This window comes from Manacus candei, unplaced genomic scaffold, assembly GCF_025592945.1.
Source record: "Manacus candei isolate 608988 ecotype Guabito, Panama unplaced genomic scaffold, ASM2559294v1 h1tg000014l, whole genome shotgun sequence".
In the NCBI taxonomy this organism is placed as follows: domain Eukaryota; kingdom Metazoa; phylum Chordata; class Aves; order Passeriformes; family Pipridae; genus Manacus; species Manacus candei.
This window is the reverse complement of record NW_026138062.1, coordinates 64,025,917-64,047,070: the sequence shown is the minus strand read 5'-3', so window position 1 is coordinate 64,047,070 and position 21,154 is coordinate 64,025,917. Positions and strand designations below refer to the sequence as shown.

At 37.5% G+C, this 21,154-nt stretch overlaps 2 long non-coding RNA genes across 3 annotated transcripts in view; both read left to right on the top strand.

Moving 5' to 3' along the window:
* The window catches only part of LOC127467749 (uncharacterized), a 32,837-nt gene extending 17,871 nt beyond the window's left edge, over positions 1-14,966 (top strand). Inside the window, exons 2-5 of one of the 2 annotated variants that reach the window (XR_007903276.1) lie at positions 4,504-4,614; positions 8,068-8,630; positions 12,266-12,321; positions 14,423-14,966. This is a non-coding gene — a long non-coding RNA (uncharacterized LOC127467749). Of the gene's footprint in view, positions 1-4,503; positions 4,615-7,253; positions 8,631-12,265; positions 12,322-14,422 lie in introns of those variants that run through there. The other variant, XR_007903275.1, reaches the window with a different exon arrangement.
* Positions 14,967-15,029: 63 nt separating this feature from the next.
* Positions 15,030-21,154, top strand: part of LOC127467748 (uncharacterized) — a 29,411-nt gene continuing 23,286 nt past the window's right edge. Inside the window, exons 1-2 of the long non-coding RNA XR_007903274.1 lie at positions 15,030-16,530; positions 17,464-17,558. This is a non-coding gene — a long non-coding RNA (uncharacterized LOC127467748). The remainder of the gene's footprint in view (positions 16,531-17,463; positions 17,559-21,154) is intronic.

Sequence of the window (21,154 nt, the reverse complement as noted above, 5' to 3'; positions counted from 1 at the left end):
TTCCTCCCTTTTTTCTCCCCCTAAACTTTTTTTATCCTTCAAATAGAAGGCATGCAAAACTGTGTGTTTTGCATTTGGGTGTGAGAGCCTATTTCTTGTTAATATCGACACCAATAAGCCTGTTAAAGTACTGTCAGTTCAGCTTCCTTGCAGAAAAAGGTTTTTATTTTTCCAGGTGAGCTGTTTTCAATTGACCTTTCTACTCTTGGTCATTGATAGAAAAAAATATCTGCGGCACAGACCTGAGCATTGTCAAATTTTTTCTGGCTGTTATCTTGCTAGAAACTGGAGTTGAGCTGATCTGATTCCCCTAACAGTTTCTGACAATAAAAATCAAACCATACTTTTTATTTTTACTATTATTATTATTATTACTAGGTGGGAGACTTCTAAAATAGCTCTTTTCATAGTGCTGTGATGTCTCAGAAGCCAGCCTTCACTTGTGCTCCTCCTTTCTTCCTCCTTGTGTGTCATTTCCTTCGCATGCTGCCAGGAGCATCAGATGTGGCCTTGAACGAAGGCCAGCATTTGCACAGATCTCATCAGGATTGAAAGGGATGCCATGACAAGTTTCCTTTCTGCACAGCTTGGAACAAAATAAAATATGCCCATATGTAAAACACAACTGCAGTAAATGGCAAAAAATGGAGTTAGAATAGCACATCAGAACATTTTATCAGCTCTCTTCTGTGGGTGTGAAGAAAAACTTTTAACAAAAAGACTGCTAATTTCCTGACACTTTTTTTTTTTTTAATTTTTTCCAGTGGGTGGGGGTGAGCTGAAAGCAAAATGCCTACTGTGCTTTTTGGACAATAGATATGGCATGACCCCAAGTAAGGTAGTTATATAAGTGCTGAGCTACATAGTTAAATTTCTTTCTTTAAATTAATGGAATACCATACATATAGAGTAATTTATTATAAAAGGAAAAATATGTCTAGATCAATAAACATTTGTACATTATTTTATTAGAAGAAAAAATTAATATGAGGCTGAGAAGTTTGCTTTTTATTGTTTCTAAGATGACTGTGCATTTTTTTAAAGGAATGAAATGTCAAATTGATCTTTAGAGAAGCCTATCTGACTTGCTTTAAGCAGTAGCACCACCACATGTCAGGAAGCAGCCAGAGGTCCAAAACACAGTATTAACTCTTAATTCTGTAATTAGAAAAAAAAAAATCAAGAAAGTATGCTATAAGGAAAATATTCAGTAGTTTTTGTTAATTCTATAAAAATAGAATATTAGTCACAATTTGCAAGTCAGATTAATTTGCCTGCTAAATATCCTTCCTACAATTCTTCTTCCTTCTTTTCTCAGTTTTAAGTCCTTTCTTATACTGTGGCTAAATTGTGTAAGGTCGCAGAGGGTCCTCCCTAACTGCTGCATTACTCTCTCTCCAGAATTCACATTTCATTACTTACTTGCTGTAGCCCTTGCTGCATTGTCCTTTAGGTTTGTCTGTGCATGTTGGGATCCTCTGGCACATGAATTAGGGTGAAAATATAACCAAAAAGCACAGGTGTGTAAAAATTAAGTCTGGGACTCTCATGCTTCTTAGAGAGATAGCCACAGTGAGAAATCAGAAGAACACTTGAGAGAGCTTTTTGTTCTAAATTCTCCAGCTCCCTTGTGATGTATAGTTAGTGCCATGGAAAGCTCACCTGCTGCAGTGCAGTTGTAAGGATCAAAAATAGTAGTGGCACAGATGAATGTATATGACCTTTTTCTTTGAAGCTAATGAGAGAAGAAGCTTGCAAGGGATTCTCACTTATTTTTTGAAAAATATGTGGAACTTTAATTAAAGTATTATTTAAACAGTAATTAATGTACTCTAATTGTTACAGAGATGCAGCTGGCATCTGAATTCCCAGTCCCTGTATTGTGCTTAAGCCAGGCAAATTGTAACCATTGAAGATCAGTTATCTGGACAAGGCCATTTATCATTGAAATCCTATATTTTAAAGAAAACTCCTACCAACACCATCTGCTTGTGAGAAAAGAGTCAATATAAGCTTACAACACTGCATATTATAATTTTCTACATGGTCCCACACATGTATCCTAAAAGTTCTTTACTACAAGTGGTTGTCATGGTGGTAACTTTCATTGGTTTGGAGGATCTGTGGTAAAAATATGCACAGTTTTGGTGTTGTGTTTTGCAAGCTCACATAGGGATAGCATTAAAGCACTCTGCTACAACAGTGCTCTCATTCATAGGTTGTTCCTCTCCAGGGAAGAAGCTACATGCTGTTGTACTGGGAAGTCCTTACCTGCCTAAAAAGTCTTTTCTGGCTTTCTCTTACTGTGTCTTTATTTATACATCTCTTTTCAAGACACCATTTTTTCAAGTAGCCAAATAGCCTTGTAAACAAAAAGGTGTCATTGTGATTTGATATCTCGTTTGTTTTGTGCCAATGTCAAGTAGATAATGCAAAATCTGTCTCCTGGTATCTTTGGGTTTGACACAGGCTGAAAATAAGCTGTTCCCAAAATGGGGTTGCCAGGAATTCTTGCAAGCCAGCTCTTTGTATTTAAGCCTTTGAAAGACATTGAGTAAGTGGATTTTCCTGAGAAGCAGACCTCTTCATTGGCTTCAGCAGGCATCAGTGCCTACCAGAGCTTCTGAATCTGCATATTTGTGTGTCCTTTTGCCGTGGGACAGCAGATCACAGTCTGGTCTCTGATGTGGCCAATCAGCTGTCTGATCTCAAGAATAACGCCTGTTGTTAAAGGTGTTTCTCCTTACATTAGAAACAGCCCTTACCTGTTCTGAATACTGAAGATCAACATACTCATGCTACTGAAGTATCCAGAGCATTGTGCCAAATACGATGCAAATATTGGCTAATTCGTAAATAAAGCTTAATATTTATGGTTTTATGTGAGCAGACAGCAGTTCAGGGCATTGGAATTCGGCTTGTTGTCTCTGAAATTCATCTCTCGCTGCTGTCAGTGACATGGGACAGGTAGAGGAGTGCACTTGTTAGCTGTACTGAGTTTGCTGAGCAGGGGGAAAATGTCTTAGATGCCCACCTGGCTGAACAGATAATAATATGCACTTGAGTTCTGACAACTGTTTTGTTCTGAAGTATCGTGAATGATAATAGCACTAAGAAAAATGCTTTATGTATTTGAAACTGTGTATTGCGCAATTCAAGGTATTATCTAATGAATGCCTCAAAGGCACAACTCAGTAAATGAAAAGGCTGTTTGTGTTTCAGAGGAAGCAAATGATTTCATTTCTCCTGGAAAGTTTTCTAAACGGGCTTGAGGTTCCAAGATTATTAGCTACTGACAACAGATTAGGTCCAAGGACTTGCTTTTAAATCACAGCTTTGCTAACCAATTGTCTCTTATCTTAAAAAGTTGTTCATTTAATGACAAATTCAAAAAATCAAGCAGAATGAAGTTATATGACTGTGGGTGGTGAAAAACTGATGAGTTATCTTGTTCAGTGTTTAGATTACAGTTGTTGCTAATAATTCAGCTGAAGCTCTGGAATACTTACTTTCTGGTTATTTTTAAGGAATGTTTCAGGAATATATTTTTTCTAATCATCCTGCTTCCTATTGTCTCATAGATTTTCAGAAGAATTCTGTCAATTGTTACTCATATTGTTGCTTTATATGGATGTAGTTTCTGACTGATCTACGTACAAAACCCAGAAAATTTCCTTGGTACATAAATTCCACCGGGCAGCCCTGGGATTAAAATAGTTATTCCTTTCTCCAGAACCTTAGTTTATCCTCAAATTATCATGAATACTACAGCACTATTATTCCAAATTTAACCTGAACATGTTAGAAAAGGGGCATCAGATATGCTTCAATCTTTTTTAAAATAGAGTAACATCTTGATAACAAGCTTTTGAGAGTAATCATCTCTTTCCTGATTTTATTGCATGCAAATAAGAAAAGATTTCATATTATTCACTGAAAAAGAAGAGGCAATGGTATAAGCCCTTCTCTTACACATTTTCTCAAAAAGGAGATCTTAATGAGGCAGTTTGATTTTCTTTAGTTACCACATAAGCAGTTTGGGTATAGCTTTGAGTTAACTTCAATCTGGTCAAATTTAAAACTCATAGATATTTAAGTGATCAACTGTTTATATTGTTTTGAATAGTGCTCTCATTATTAACCCTTCTCACTCAAAGGTTGGTTGATCCTTTGCTGCTCAAGGGAAAAACAAATGGAGTAAACAGGCTGTGCCTGGTCTTTGTGCACTGGAGAAAGGTAGATGTATACTACAGTAGAGCTGCCCTCTTATACTTTCACAAGAAGTTTTTTATGTCCCTGTCCCTAGTACTGGCAAGGACAGAAGAGAGCAGGTCTATGCCCCTGTGAAAACACCCATGGAGCAGAAGTCTGGCGAAGAATTCAATCTCCGTGCAGATGAGACTCAACATTGTTTTAAATCCTGGTAGTTCATATGCTGGTGTGTTTAAATGCCTGTGAATAAGAAGTGACCACAACAACTGATGGATGTTTTCTCATATCCAGGCCTGAAGTAAGAAAACCAAGCAATTTTCAGCATGTGCTCTGCATCTGTAATTTCAGCTTTGCATCTGCTGAGGAGAGATGTGATCCCAGTACAACAATAAAAAAAAAAAGGTAAGTATCTTCATACCATAAGTATAAAAAAATAAAAACCTCAAAAAAACATTTCAGGTGTGTTAGGGGGAAAAAAACACAAACAAGAAACCCTAAAATAAACATCATACTTCTGTAAAGCAGTTACCAGGGAGAGGAAACTGTGACTGCAGAAGAACAATTTGGTTTTAGATGTTCTGTTTCTGCCCTGCTGCATGCCATGTGTTGAAATACACCAAAGCATGGATTTAAATTTCAGATGTGCTTTTCATGTGGTTTTGTGTTGCCTCTGGTAACATTACTACTCCAAATATATAACTCGATAATAAGGTTATTGAGATAACAATCTCTCATGAGAAAGGGCTGTGAATAGTAGCAAGTCTGATCTGGGGTATTCCATAAAATTTTGGTTTATTAATAATTGTAATAACAGCTCATGATGACAGCACTGAGAGACAAACAAAGATAAGGAATGTTGTACAAGCTCCATTTGTGATTGATATTTTCCTGGAAGCGTGCTGTAGTTTTCTTCAGTGTTTTGTGGAGTTTTTTGGGGGGTTGAGTTTGGTTTTTTTTTATTAAGAGAAAAAAGGTTTCTTTTGTTGGAAAAGTAAATTTTCTCTCTCAGTTGTTTAGTCATTTCTCCTTGAGATAACGAAGCAGTGCAACTGCTTCAAGCATTCCAGATCTCCTTATCTTAGTTAATGTTTTACTTATTTTGAGAATTTGGCAGTGAAGGCCAAATAACACTTGAGTGCATCATAAATTTTAGTAGAACCTTCCAAGACAGCATCCCCATGAGAAGTACAGTGCTGTCAGCTGATATTTAGTTCTACACTTGATTTCTTATTGACATTCAGTCAATGAATATGTGGTAGGGAACAGATCTGAATCCAGTTCTTTAGGGTGCAAGATTATAATAACAAAGAAGTTAGGGCATTCCACTGTAGGTCTATAGCTGATTTCCATAGGTTGGTATCTGGATGATCAGCCAATTTTGTACCTTTTTCAGGTGTAGCCCTTGAAAAGATCTCTGCAGAAATAGGAGTCAACAACATACATTTCAAAGCTGTTGATCCTATGTCTCGAAAATAAAATCTAACTGTTAGCAGATTCTTCTGTTTTTAATTTCCCTAATAAAAACTCATTACAATTGCCATTCTTCGCATTCTTTCTTTTGTGAGGCTAATTATCTTGCAAGTAATTCTTTCATTTATGATTTCTCATTTAAAAAAATGAAAGGGTAAGAACATTTCTTTCCTATTCTTAAAAAATAGTGTAGGGAGCATGCTTTTTATTATTTCAGATAGTTTTCCTAATGCTTTTAGAGTGATCAAGTACCAAAGACCCACTCACAGATTTTGATATTTCTATGTGTTGTGGAAGTGCCACTCACTTCAAAACACCCTCGTTTAAACACCATGGCTGAACTAAATTTGCATTAGTTCAGCCTTGGTATCTTCCTTGATGTAAACAGTAAGTACAAAAAGCTACCATTTTAATGGTGATAGTTTATAATGATCTTAAAACATAATCTATGTACGGCCATGCTAATGTGCAGTTAACAGTGAAGTATCATTTGGGACTCCATGTAGTTGTTGCTTTTTCTGGGTCCATTTGCTTAAATTTTTCTTCGATCAGGTATAATATTGTTAAAATACTTCAAGCAAAAGCCACGCCAGGTAACTCAGGTTGTTACAAAACAAATCAGCCGGACCTATTATATTTTGAGAAGGATCCCTGTAGATGCTGTGTAGACATTTATTTTTTCCTTCACCTGCCTTTAGGGCTGGGCTTTTTTTAACGTCTTTACATTAAAGGATGCAAGAATCTTCATTTTTAGCTTATGTGTTACAGATGACAGAGGTGCTTGGTTTGTTTCCGCCACTTTTAGAGTTCTGATTTTACAAACACTTTGTTCTCCATCATTTCTCTCTATTCCTCCTCTGGTTGACTTGGCATGAATCACCATAGGGTGTTATCCTAGTCATGATGTTCCAAGCAACTAAAAGAGGCAAGATTTGGAAATAGAGATCAGAGTTCATCCTCCTCCCAACGCTACTTTTGCTGCAGCTCCAGTAAATATGCATTTGCACCATTGGTGGCCTTCCTAGCACGACTGGGACCTAAAATTCTAACCAACTGAGCCAATCTCAGGGCTCTATAACTTCCACAATTTTGTCTGAACTGAAGTAGACCTTAGAAAATAATAGCACTCTGTGTGTGTATTTGAAAAATGAATATTTTTCTCTAGGAACTTTAATTTTTATTTATCGCTTAAACTTTAGAGCAATGGAGAGCCCAGCTATATACAGAGCCACTTTGAATGCTGGGCAGGTGGCATAGCTTCATTGGGCTACTGGGATAATTTCTTTAGCAGACACAGCAGGAACACGGTCTGTTATTACAGCAAGCTAATAACACCTCTGGAGGTGACAAATAGCATGGAAATGATTGTGCTATTTTTTTAATAAAAAGGAATATGGAGGCTTGGTTGTGGAAATGAAATGAAATATGGAGGCAGTAACAAGGCTTGGTTGTGGAAATTAAATGGGACAGCATTATGGTAATACTCAGTCATTTTTCAGTGAGGTTGGATGAACACTATAGAAAATGTTTAAACAAAAATAGATAAATGCACTCCCTGTGATTTGGACAAGAACTACCTCGGGGATAAAAAAAAGGCAAGTTCAGCTCTTAAAAAGGAGGAAGCCATACTGGAAATAGAGAAGGCTTTACTTAGTGATTAATCTTTGTATTTATTTTGATTTTTTATTCACTGGTATTTTTGTGTCTTCAGACCCTTAAGAACCGTAGTTTCAGAGAGCTTTTATAAAGCATCATTGACACACTATCACATGCACCATCCAGTAATACTTTTAGAAGAAAGTACAAAATTGCTGGGATTTTTTTTTCTTTTTCTTAACATTTAGCTAGGGAGAATGCCAGATATGTCAATAAATGCTGATTCAGAATTTTTAGAAGGAATTTCTAAGAAATGTTGAACATTTCCTAGAACAGAAGAATAGACTAAATAGCAAGGATGTAACTGGTGACCAAGGGAAACTGAGAAAAAATAAAAAGAATAGAGGTTATGAAAGACAGATCTATGGAAAAGCTGAGGCTGAGGCAGCTGCTGTGTTCTCTGCACAGTCTCCACTGCTAATCTCCCATGCTTTGGGGCAGATTTCAGCAAGAAGCACTGGTGAGCACAAAGCACAGGGAGGAAAGGGTGCTTAATTTTAGTACTGGAGCAGAGGTCTTTGAAAATGGGAGAAGAGCTCCTGAAGCCACACTCAGTGAGCAGGAAACATAACAGACATTGTCCTTTGTCATGAGAGTCTCCCGAAGACTTTGGCTAAAAACTGCAACCAGGAAAGAACTAACAAAGTAACCCAAGCAGAGCAGAGAAGCAAGTCTACCTCTGCCTCTCCCAGCAACTCGTGCTTGTTTCCAGCTTGCTCTTCGTTACAGCTCTTTTCAGGCAGGACAGCAGTTCCCTCTCCGCGATTTAGTAACTCTGCAGGACCACCATACCATGGACCTGCCCCTCTGTCATTAAATCCCACCAACTGGTAAGTTTTCATCCTGCACAGCCCCAGTATTCTGTTATAAATCTTGTTTCTAGCCAAATATAGTGAGTGTTTATTTCTGTTGGATTCAACCCTAGTGAAAATGTTCAACTGAAGCTTCCTTGCAAGGGTCTGTTAAACTTATTCAAGGAAAATTAAAATAATCCTCTTATTTTCCACAAAGCATGAGGAGGGCACCCAGGACACTTTAGTCTAATAACTCTGTGATGATTGTGTGTTCTTTGCTTATTATGCACCTCATATTCTCCATATAATAATAGAGTTTTCACTTTGTGATCTGCAGGTAAACTTATTTACGTGTCAAATATTTCAGCCTTCCAGGATGACAATCACCAGAAGACTATGTAGCTATTATTGTGTTTTGACCCACAGTTGAGAACATTTCTTCAAGCTGAGAAGGCAGACGCAAATCACTTGCCTTTTTCTTTTTTCCTCTAGATGCAGGTGAGTAGATTTGCATTATTGTTACACCCTTAGATATTTTAATTTTCAAACCAATGCACTTGAAAGCTTAAATAACCTTTTTTGTCATGGTGGGAAATAACTTAGATGGCAGAGTGACTTATAATTTAAGCAAAGTTCAAATCTCATTGGCAGGCAAGTCTGCTTAAGTGTAACCATCTGTGAAAAAAAAAAAAGCCTTGGCAGTCACTGCAACCTAAGGCAGCAAACATAGTACAAAATATAATCACCTTAAGATGGCCCTTTTTTTTCCTTGTCTCCGAAGTGTATAAAAGTTGCCATATAAGATTATAGGTCACTTATGTAGGTCTTTTATAAGAGAATCTTAACCTTCTAACTTATCATTTACACGAAATTGCTCCTGAAGTAAATCTTTCCATGCCTAATTAGTGGACAGATTCCCACTCCTGCTGGCATCTGATCCAGCTCTCTCAGATATCAGCACAGAGAGACTCTAAGTGTACAAGCTGAAGTAATCCATTATTTACCAGCTGTTAACATAGGTTCTCAATGGAAAAACTAGTCATTGGCTCTATCACCCTGTACCACATGTAAAATGCTGCTGAGTCTTCTTGTAGATGAGGTATGGGTAAAAGGGCTCTGCTAAAGCTTCTGTTAATACTTCCAGAGTGTGAAATGCAGCTCAGATGAATGAAGATACTGGAACTTCAAGATCCAGACTCTGGCACAGTGTAGTCCTCAGTTTTCTGGGTGTTCCACCTGTGTCACCGAGATTCAGGTCTAACATACAAAAGGCTTTATATGTTTTCATCTTGCTTTACAGCCTGTGTCTGTGGCACGTAAGTGCTGTGCCAGAGCTTCTGTAAGAGCTTTGAGCAAGTTCTTAGGAAGACTTTCTTCCAGTCCTCTTTGTCAGCAGTGATAAATTACAAGTGTTGACATGCTGTTCCCTGTGTGATGTTCCCAGTATGGCAAGACTTGCTTTTTATTTTGATCTGGTCTTTCATTTTTATCAGGATTAAGTTTACCTCTGTTTAGGCGCACATTTTCTTGTATCTTTTGTAGCTGTGGAGTCCAGAAGTAAATTTTTCAGAAGTGTTTAACCTTGACCTTATTTCTGTCTTCTCAAGTTAATAGTCTTTGGCCAGCAGAGTGCTCTTTCTCTGCCCGCTGCTCGTAATCTGCTTGTTTGCTGCAGGGTGAGGTGCAGATTGTACCTGTCATACACACAGCTGGATGTCATAAATGATTCACACCTGTTTTCAAACAAGTGCACTTTTTTATAAAAACCCTTGTAGTAGGTGTTTTATAAACTCAGCAAGCCGATGAGCCCAACAATATAAATCGGAAAGGACCAAGGGTCTGCTGCTTGTTTTGGATGATGACCTTGCCTATCCTTAAAACAAGATTTTAATCACAGAACCCGCTTTTTGAGCTCAAACTTCTGAAACTGGATTACAAACTTGTGGCCTTCCTCTTTTTTGTCTCAGGTTTGCCCAGTGGCTTTACTGTCATCAGTCATTCTTGCTTTGTGCCCTTTTCTGTATCCTGCTGAGCTTGACTTAGGGTTCTTTTAAGGAATTCTCCTGCTTTAGATATCTATATTGAAACGTTTGGGATCATGATAATGATTTTCTATTTAGCATTTCTCCTATTCCTTTTTCTAATTGTGGTAACTGCTCATTTGTAATATCTGCTCAAGAATAATAAAGTACTCTGTTCCTGTTAGGCAAAGTTTTCTAATCTAAGCTGTAAACAATTCATTCAGTTACTAAAGCTTTTTTGGGCAAATTCATAACCTGTCAAAGTGTTTGTGTGAATTTTGTAAACATCTAAGCTGAAAATAGATATCTAAAGTCAGTTGTTGCGCCCAGTAGAGAGTGGCACACATAAAACTTAAAAGGTACACTTGTAAGGGAGAAAGATATCAAAGTGTGGGTGACATTTTGGAAAATATTGAGCACAAAGTTAGAGGGATAAAGAGGTACATTAAAGACTACTGGCTTGAAGAAAGTGAATGTTGAAGAGTTGTGGTATTAACATAGTGAAATCCTTAGCTCCTGCCCTGAGGAGTTGCTTTTCATCGCTTGGAGTCTCAAGGTGTCTGCCTCTTAAGTAATCAAAAAATTAGTCCCTGCAAGTTTCCTGTTTTGAATTGGAAAGCTCTCTGGATCAGAAAGGATTGCAGGAATTCAGTTTCTCCAGCAGAAAGCAAGTTAACTGGTAACTTCTAGATGACCTCTGAAAGTCACTTGTAATTTTTCGTCAGGCTGGAGACCCTCCCTGCTGCAAGGCCACCGCAGCACACGCCGCACTGTGATTAGAGACTCCTGGAAAAACAATCATTCAGCGCCACCCTCGCTGCCAATGTTAGGCAAATATTAAAATAATTTTTGAGGTACCAAAAACTATAATTGGTTTTGAAGATAAACTGACTATTCCTTTGTTCTAGATATGTGGTATTGTGACAATATTCAGTTTTCCCATAATTTTCAGAGTCTCATCTCTTTCTAGGGTTATATTCAGTTCATTTGCCTGTTCTGTCTTTGCTCAATCACTTCTTAGATATTAAGCCCATTATCTTGGTTCTCAGTCATCTTTAATGGACGTTTCTGTAATTTGTTCTATTTTAAGTACCTATTGCCAATTCTATTTTTTAATGTATTATATTTGCTTTTCCTCGTTTTTCTTATGAAATCAGAATCTCTTTAGATCTTATAATGTGCTGCTACATTCTTACATTTTTTACAAATTGAGAAAGTGATATTAGAATGAAATTAAATCTAATCAACTCCATATATCATCTCTTTCACCCAAGAGATTAGAACTTTGTTTAGTTAGTCTTTACCTGCTTCTTTTTGTTCTCTCCACCAATGTGTGCTATTTCAAAATCTTTTTATTTAGTGGGGAGAGGCAGCTGTAAGGCAAAAAAATATCAATCCCATTGTTTTTTATTTATGAATTGGAAATTTATAATAGTGGAAATGTCACAAAGAGTCATGTCTGTTGTTCATGTCAGCTAAAACCTATCTGCTCTCCGTGTTCTTCAGCTTCTCAACAAACCATCAATTCAGAAGAGTCCTGAATGCTGTCATTACTGTCCAACAATCTTAATAGGGATGTTTGTGTTCCTTGCTTTTATATCTCTTTTTCTTCATTCACTGAGTCCATAAGAATCAAAGATGAAAAAGGGGTTGCTTATGCTATAAATTTCCAATTTATAAGTCTTGTTTCTCTGTGTCGATAGAAACTGCCATCTTTATCCATTCCTGGCTATTTCAGGATTGGCTTCTTATGAGCTGCCTTCCTCCCACGCTTGCCTTTTCTGCTGGCTTGGGATCCAAGTCTGCACTTCAGACTATATTTGTCAAGAAAATTCCTTTAGACAGACAAGTGGCAAGCAAAGCACACTATATGCAGGACCAAGATGCACACAATTGTGTCTACCTTTCAAGGAGCCTGACTCCACATTCCCTACTCACTGATGTAAATGTTTTCAGCTATCATCTCTCCTGCACTTAGGTTGTTTAATTACAGCATGAAAACATTAGGCATATGTTCAATTTACAGTTATTATCAGTGTCATTTCTTGTTTGGTTTATGTTTCATAAAGGTTCTTTTTTTAAAAAAATTACCATTCTGTTTTGACGTTCCAGGTTCTACATGTTTTGTTCTACACTCTTGCCAGTGCTCTGTGGGTGTTTGGACTCTGGTAATCATCTAGACTAAATGCCTCATTATTTGCCTCTCTATCTGTCATACTGTTCAACACTGCACTGCTTCAGGTGCAGTACTTAAATGTTCTGGCCTTCAGAGTCAGAGAGCGCTATTTTGACTAATTATAAGAATCTTTCAGGTGGCACGAAAGATTTATGCTATTCATGCTCTTCCTATTCTGCTATGTTGCCACATTCCTTTTTACCTTTCTTAGTAAGTGCTAAACACTAGTTATTGATTAAGAACTTTTGCTTCAACATCTTTCATTTATTTCTCCACTGTCAACATGGTCCCAAGGTGTAGGAAAGTACTTGGCTGACCTGCTGTTGTCTTAAAGGTTTCTGCAATACCCAGAATTTCTAGCTCTGAGCAACTCTATGAACCTACAGGGCATATATATAAGACCAGCATTCACAGAAATAGCAGACTTGACTCAGGCTTACTGTCATTAGATTAAAGAGGTGAATCTTTTGCTAAAGCTGTAACTACATGGTTATATTTCTTTACAAGGTTGATTTTTTTTTTTTACCCTCCATGTTATTCCTCCAGTTTAAAGTGAACTTCATGTTGGTCAACCTTTTCTTTAGTTTTTGTCATACACCAAAAAAAGGACAACAAAAAGGGGAACAAATACTTGTTCACTTCATAGTCCTTGAGTACACAGAGTACATGTTGCTTCATCAAAACCATCAGAGTAGCACCATCCTTCTAAACTGAGGGCTGTGCATACAAACTTTGACTTTTGTGCTAGTCAATGACTAGAAGCAAGTGCAGAAATGAGTATGCTAAAATTCCTGGGAGTTTCAAAAACAGGCTGCTGCTTCTAATAGGGCAAGTTGATTGACTCCCACTACTTTAGTATGGCTTACTGTATCTGATGCTACCTGATCTTGAGCAGGAGTGTAAGTGCTGATGAGACAGCTGTGTCAAAACCAATAAAAAGTCTGTCTCAGGGTCTGCATAGATTCTCAGTTGCTCCAGTTCATTACATTGACCAATTATACCCCTTCAGATCCTTTCTTCTTGGTTCAGTAGGTGGAGCTGTAACACGTTTAAAGTTTTCCTCGGCCAAGATGTACCGTTGCAGGTGCACTGACAAGCACAGCTTTTGGTTCCCAGCATTGCACATATTTATCCATTTTATACAAGTTGGAATTTTGCATCATTTTGAAATTGCACATAAAAAGGAACCTCAAGTTCTATGCTTATTCTGCTTATTTCTGGGAAAAACCATCAGTCTCCGTTTCTAATATGCACTTTTCAGATTTTGGATGGCTGTTTTCTACTGTTCAAAAAAAGAAAAAAACAAAACAAAACATGTTTAGGCTCAATTTTAATATTTTGGGCTTTGGGAAAAAATAATCTCTATCATAATAAATTTTACTTATTTTGCTAGTTGCTGGTTTGAAACAGACTCTTTGGAACAATTGAGAATTCATGAAATCATTCTCATTATTTTTTTTCAATTTTAGGATAATATCAAATCCACCGTCAATTGTTAGTTTTCATGTTCTCAAGTAGTTTACACTTTATAGTGTCAATAAAAGCTTTTTAAATAACAGAAAGCTATTATATAAATGGACATTTCTGATAATTTTTGCAAAATTGCTCTTAAAAATTCTGTGCTACTGAAAAAAAGAAGAGCCTGGTAATGAGACTAATTCACTCTTCAAATGTAACAGCATCATTTGAACATTGTCACATCATCTCAAATCATTCTTAATTCTAAAAACCCTTTCCCATTTCAATTTTCTGTGGAAAGTTCTCTGAAAAGCAGTGAGAGTATCCAAATTAATTTTAAAGATCACAAAATTGCTGGGTTTTTTTTAGAGAAGAGCTGTCTTGTACTGATCTCCTGTATGCAAAATTATCTTAATGGTATCTTCTTTCATCTTAGTATTCTCCCTTGAGCAGTTTGAGTGCTTTCTAGTTCTCTTTAGTTGCAGCTAAATATTTCAAGCAGGCATCAGAAACATTACAGATTGTCTCCTTTGAGTTCCAAGAGCTTCTTTGATGGGGGCTCGTGACATCCTTTTGCAATGCACCATATAAACCAGCAGTTCCTAACCTTTGTCTTTATATTTCATATTTCATAGGAGTTTCTAATGACCATGACTTTCTCCTTCTCTGCCCCTACACTCTCCCATCCCTCGATGCACGGCGAGGCTGCCGCAGTGAGTGTCTCCAGCCTTGGTCCTTCATCCTTGTCCTGTCCCTTGGGCATACTGTGTTTCCCGGGGCAGGTCAGAGAAATGGAGAAAGGAGGATCCATTTGCAGCTTTAACACCTCTCTTGGCTAGCCTGTGTTGCCATTTCCACAGTTAAAATGCCCAGCAGAGCTCAGCATCTTGTACTTTGCTCACAAGTTTACCCTATACATTGACATGTCTCCTTACTAAGGTATCAGCCAGAAACCTCTAATACAAACAAGGACTACAAAAGAACCAGTCTTCAATAAAATACCTGCTTTTTCCTGTTAGCTCTTGTACAAGCTTTTTCATGGTCTTTAACAGTCTGCAATTGTATATTTACATTCAGCTTGAAATACAGCTGTCCCATTTGGAAAATGTTATTATCGATACTGGTGTTATCCAAGACACTTTATTTGTCTAATCAGCTGAGTTGTCAGGTTGAATTAGCAAACCCACTTGTATGAATCACAGAACAGCTTGTGGCTGTGGTGTATTTGTTTATGATATTTATTAGGTATGCATACTGGACAGTTTGGATGGAGACATTAAGGTTCCTTTGCTACAGTCCTATGCAATTCAAAGCCAAATAAGTCATCCTTTCGAAAACAGTACTGCAGAGATGAGAAGAAACTTGTGGATTCTACACTGGCACTGGGTGGCAGACCATATTTTGAGGAACTTATAAACGTTGCAAATAGCAGGTGCTCTGCATTGTAGTCATTGCTTTGTCAGAAGGTAAGTTAATCAAAACTATAGTAATCCATTACACAGGCCTTAATGTATTAAGAAACACTGTATGAGCTTGTAATGTCTTGAGCAATCTGTAAAATCCACCCTTTGAAGAAAAGGTTATAACAATTTACTGTACTCCTTCATAGGATGTATCCCTTCCTCTCAATCATCAGTAAAAAAAGGCTAATGAAGTTAAAAGGCAAAAACGTGGCTGAAGATTGATATGCAGTATCAACCTGCTGGCACTATTTTGCTGCATTGTGTGCATTCTCATATTGCTGTTTAGTATGTGCTTGTAGTTTACAAAGGCTAGCTAAGCTTATAATTGCCAATAAAATTCAGTAGCGTTTTATTGTCTATCTTCACACTTTGTTCATAGACCTCTATACTTGCAGACTTTAAGACTGTTTAAAATCAGCATCGATATTGATGAGTGATCACTATTTAGGGATACCTTATTTTAAAAAGAATGTTGCTTACCAAGTGAGACTACAGTAATTGCTCATTGGTAAGCAGAAGAGGAGGGGAGAGAGTGATTCAGTGTAAAGTATAAACACAAAATGAAAATATCTAAATATATTAGTTTGTCGTACAGTTCTGTACATTTTCAGTTAAAAAAATGAAAGCAAACTTTACCATTTGATCAACTGATTTCTCCATGGCAATGGACCTGAATTTTATTAGCAGCAGTAAACAACTGCTTTAAAAGGAGGATATTCTCCTTCCTGTGAAAGCACATTTCCTTCTGTCGTTCCCAATCACTTTTCCAATCCTTATAAAAGAAAAGGCCAAAACAAAACTCAAAAGTACCTCTCCTTGAAATGTGCATGTGTATATGTATATATGTGTGTGTGTGTATAGACATGTATAAATTGCAAATAAACATGTTATTACTTTGTCATTACAATTAAGAATTGAATTCCAAGCTTCCTAGAAGAGAGAATTGGAAAGCAATTACTCTCAAGTGAACCAAAATACATTTTCATTATTCCCGCGCCGTCTGGAAGCCATGAAATCCTGTCTCTGGGAGGCAGCCATCTTTTCATCTGTACCTATCCAGGCCTGCTATCCCATCTCCCTGCACTTCCCCTCTTGCTTTTGTCAAAAAGATTCAGCAACCAGCCTGCTCCTAAGGAATATGTTGGGTTTGTTGAACAAGTATTTTCTGTTCGTTGCAGAATGCATTATTTGCTACTCTTCCCACACCTCTAGGTCTGCAGCCAAACTGTATGCTGTCACTTGAAATGGAGTTATTGTGAGACCCCTTGTAACACGAGTGGGTGAATATACTGCTGACTCCAAGAAACCTCTGGGTAATTTTTGTTAGGGTTGTGCATGTGGCTGAGGCTCGGAGGGTGATCCGCAGGGGCTGGAGCCAGGTTTGGCTCCAGGCAGCTCACACTGACAGGTGCCTCCAGGTGCTTTAGCCAGTGCTCTTGGTTGCTGTGCATGCCCGCAGGTCAAAAAGCACTCAACATCTCACAGATGCGAGACTAATGATTTTTAAATCTAATATGGCCAAGATTTCATGCCAATTATCAAATGAATGTTCCTATTTCCTGTAAAGATGTGTTTTATAGTACTCACAGCTACACTTTGACTACTTCATGCAGGCTGTCTCGGTGAACAAGCTGTAAAAGGAGTTAAGTGCCAATTAAAGCGCTGCGAAGAACCTCTTTTGCATGAATCAGCAAGGCACTGTAGTGTGCATAATATCACTTATACAAATTCTGAATTGTTGCCTTTCGTTTCCAATATGCTACAGCAACACCTGGTTTATAGGACCCTGGCCATTCCTGTGCAAAGTCAACAATGGCATACTTTTGGAAAACCATTCTGTTTATTTTTAGTGTAATTGTTCCAAACCATATTAAGAACAAGCTGAATGAAAGGTTCTTGACAATTACCCCACTGGCACCTCTAAAGATCAACTGAATAGTTTGCCGTTAATTACATATTTACCATTACCAAGGTGGAAGTATTTAGTAGCTTTGGGATCAAATTCTGTCAATCCTCCAAGAAAAGATTTTAAGCAATTGAGATGATTATACTTCCCTAAGTTTACATCCACTGCATTTTTTATATTTCCTCATGTTTAAATGAGTTGTATCGTGGGAGACAACAAATAAATGGGGTTTTTTCCACTTACTTCTTTCTACCGTCTCCTGTCTCTGCGTGTGCACAGGTTTGAATTCTCTCTACAATTTCTCTAGGGGGTGATAACAGCAAGGCTTTTTCCCTCTGCAAATGTATGTGACTTTGCTGAGTTAATGAAAACATAGAAGAGGAGGACCAGCAGTAGGCACAGGTAGGTAAACGATTGCTAACCATTGAACCTAAATTACTTTCTAAATTATATTTTTGACAGTGTTCACACTTAGTAGTATTTGGAAGGAGTCTGCCATTTCTAACTATGTTCTACAGTTTATTTTATATTTACCTGTCAAAGTCATTTGTTTTATTTCTTTTTTCCTCTCATTTTCTCATCTTACAGGACTGATTTTGCTTTTTATTTTGTCTCTGTAGACACTAAATTCATTCAAGAGGCCAGCATCAGTGAATGCTGCTGCTGCTTTCAGCTTCATCTCCTCCACTGAAAGGTGGAAGCAAAGGCTTGTCAGCCTTTTAAACTTACTTTGATTCACTTTTCAGGGTGCAAACATTAAGTAGAAGCACCAAGTCAGCTTTCAGAATAAGACTTAGCTTTGCTAGCAGCATGAGATCCAGACCATTTTCTCTTTTACAGGAGGATGTAACTTGATCTGTTTTACCTCATGCAAAATTAAGTTTACTTTCCTTTTCCTTCCCCTGACAAAATAGACTGCTCAAGCTGTGTTACTATCTGTGCATGAAAATGCAGAAGAAATGTGTCAGGAGTTTGAAGAGAAATAAAGACATGATGCAAAATATGAAAAGATTGGTTCCTTCATCTAAGGGACAGAAAAAAAATGCTCTGGGATAATTGTAATGCATAAATGAAAGCAATATCTAAAATGCTGGTTCCCTTTGTTAGAAATGTTGAAGAAAAATTTCCTCCATGCCTGGGAGATTAAATCAAAGCTGTGTCAAAGTAGATGTTCTGGAGCCCCTGTGTGCAACTGAGCCACTCAGGACAGCAAGGGTGGGACACACAAGGCTGCTGGTAGTCTATAAAACCAGGGGGTTTTGAGAGGAATATTCTGCTGTTAGACTCCAGGTAGTATTTTCCTGTACTAGTTTCTGGGTGGAACCTGCATTTGCTTCTTTGCAACTTTCTATTAAAACAGTTTGGCTTGTAATCCCTAATTTTAGGAATACTTGTACCCATTTAGTGTATTCTTTTGGAAAATGTGAAGGAAACAGAGAGCCTGGATTGTCTTCCCTGGACAGATCATCTTCAGAGTAGATCTCGGATATCCTTGGGAATACCAGATGAGGATACCAGTATTCTGTAGGTGCACTCAGCCCGTTTATCTCCTCCTAAGCCCAGTTGTGACTTTCTATTCTCTGGAAGAAAAACTGAAATCAAAAGCTACCTCAGTTATCTGTTAAAAACTCTAATTATCCTCTGTTTCAGCCAAGTGCTTTGACTTTTCATCTTCAAGATTGCAGCAGAAAATTCTTTTGTGGCTCATATTCTCTCTGTCAGTTACCAGTATTCAGAAGCCCCTGACTTTTTTTTGTTATCAGAGAGGGTAGGTTTGTAATTTTTTTCTTGGTTTTGCTCTTATTTTCTCTCTCGCATTTACAGTCATTCAATGTCAATGAAAAAATTCTTTCCAAATAGAGCTTGGCAATGGCCATTAAACTGGAAGCATTTAAAGTACTTAAAAAAATTTTAAAAACTACTCTGTTCATTTTTCACTATCTAAAAAGTTAAGAAAGTCAAAGAAGTTCTATCAAATATTTGGAATAAATGTAGAGAACAGGATTTAGGGTGGATATTTAATTTATAACAACAGCTGTGTAATCAGAATGCATGAAAAATTACAACCCAAAAAGAGGGCACAATCTTAGCAAGTATTTATCTTTTTTTTTTTTTTTTTAATAATTAGACCTTGCTCAAAAACTTATTTGTGTTTTTCCAGGAAACAGCAATTTTTGTTGGTGACAGACAGGACATTTTCTAACATGTGAGATATCTAAAATTTTATGCCGGGAGACCTAAAAAGGAAGTAACTTGGTCTTGCCTTTTTCCAAGTCATCCTGCCTACAAAGTGTTTACTCTTGATTATGTTATTTTGAGTTAGGGTTTTTGCCTGGGCAAGATAAAAGCAGAGATAATGTCTCTGTTACTTTTCCAGACTCCAAAGGCTTTTCCTTTCTCCCCTCTGCAACACATTTTGAGGTTCTTGCCTTATTCACTCTTCCAAGTGCTTTGGGTTTCAGCTAGTTTTCTTCAGATTCGTAGCTGGTATAATAGTTATGAGGGGTGTGCCTTTAGAATTAATGTGGACAACTCAAACTGAGCAGACTTTTACTGGGAATTAAGCCCCTTGGTGGCATCCACTCAATGTATTGATTGTGCCCATTGGAAGGGCACAGCAATAAGCAAGTCTCAACCACTTGGCCCAGACGAACAGGGTTTCCTTGATTCTTGTTTTTACTGTTTTACTGGGCTTTTTCTCTCTAGATGTTATTGCTAATCCATTAAACATACTTGGTAAAGTAGAAGGGAAGCACAGGGAGAGAGCACAGGTCAAAAACAGTACCAGTGGCAATTTCCAGATAATTTTTCCATGCTGAGCATAAATGGTAACCAGAGAACTGATGTGCTTGCTGTGCAGCTGTCACCTTGTCTAGGAATATATGTAGGGACAAAGAGCAGTAAATGCCCTGACACCTCTTAAGAGGCATATTTTGTGTAGAAGGATATTAGCAATTCAGAAGCTAAACTGGGATCTAAGCAAGGTCATTGGCTGGTCAGACAGTTTATTTTTGACCTAAGCAGTGTTTAATTTAAGAAGCAGAAGGACTGGGATAAGTAGGTACAAACCTAAAAGGGCAGCTGGCTGCTGGGTGATGTTGAAGCTGAGTCATCCTAAAGGGCAGCCCATTTGTACTCTCACCCAAGAGAGAAGAAAGGTGAAGACCAGAATGATAGATAGAATGCCCTCCCCAACACTATAATGCTTCGTGTCAGTGAAATCAAGCCATTTCTGTGCCAATAGGAGGGAAAGAAAAAAAGGAAAGGCAAATAGAGAAAGATATAAATTTTAAATAAAACCTGCCTATGTATACATGCAAATTCGCTGAAACCCTTGATGTGTCCAACTAAAAGGAATGTTTTAAAAATTGTAATCTGTTTTCTGTAAAATTTCTTAATTCCAGTATGTATTACAAATATATGCAGTGTGAATAAAATCTAAGTTGTCTCGTAACATCTCAGGAGGGAAACTAATGAACAATCTTAGTATGGCTTTCTTATAAATAAAACATGCTACTCTGTTTTGTTTAGGGTTTAAGTCCTCAGCTCTGTGCTAGTGGCTGGAATAATTAGGTTCTGTTTTGAAGGTCATGATTTTTTTTAATATAAACATGAATTTGTCACTTTGGAAAAGAAACTTTCTTCTGTTTTAGTGAATATTTTTTTCCATTGTTTGAACCTCTTGGATATCCCTACTCTGTTTCTTGTCAAGTCTAGTTTCCTCATTCTACTCTAGCATCAAAAGTGTGCTTTTGAGGAGGAGCTTTTGTCTGCCTCAGAAGAGTTGCTGTCTTTTCTATTTCAGCCTAGGTTTCCCTGATAGCCCTCCCTCTTCTACCGTAGGCACAGAGGTGCTGTTGCAATACTTAAAAGCAGTATCTAATAGATCAGGTGTGACAGAACTTCCCTAAACCTCTGTAAAAAGCTTTTTGCCCAATTCCCTCCTGAAATATCATTGAAGTGGTGTTTGACAGATTTGTGTAGCTATAAAAGCTCTC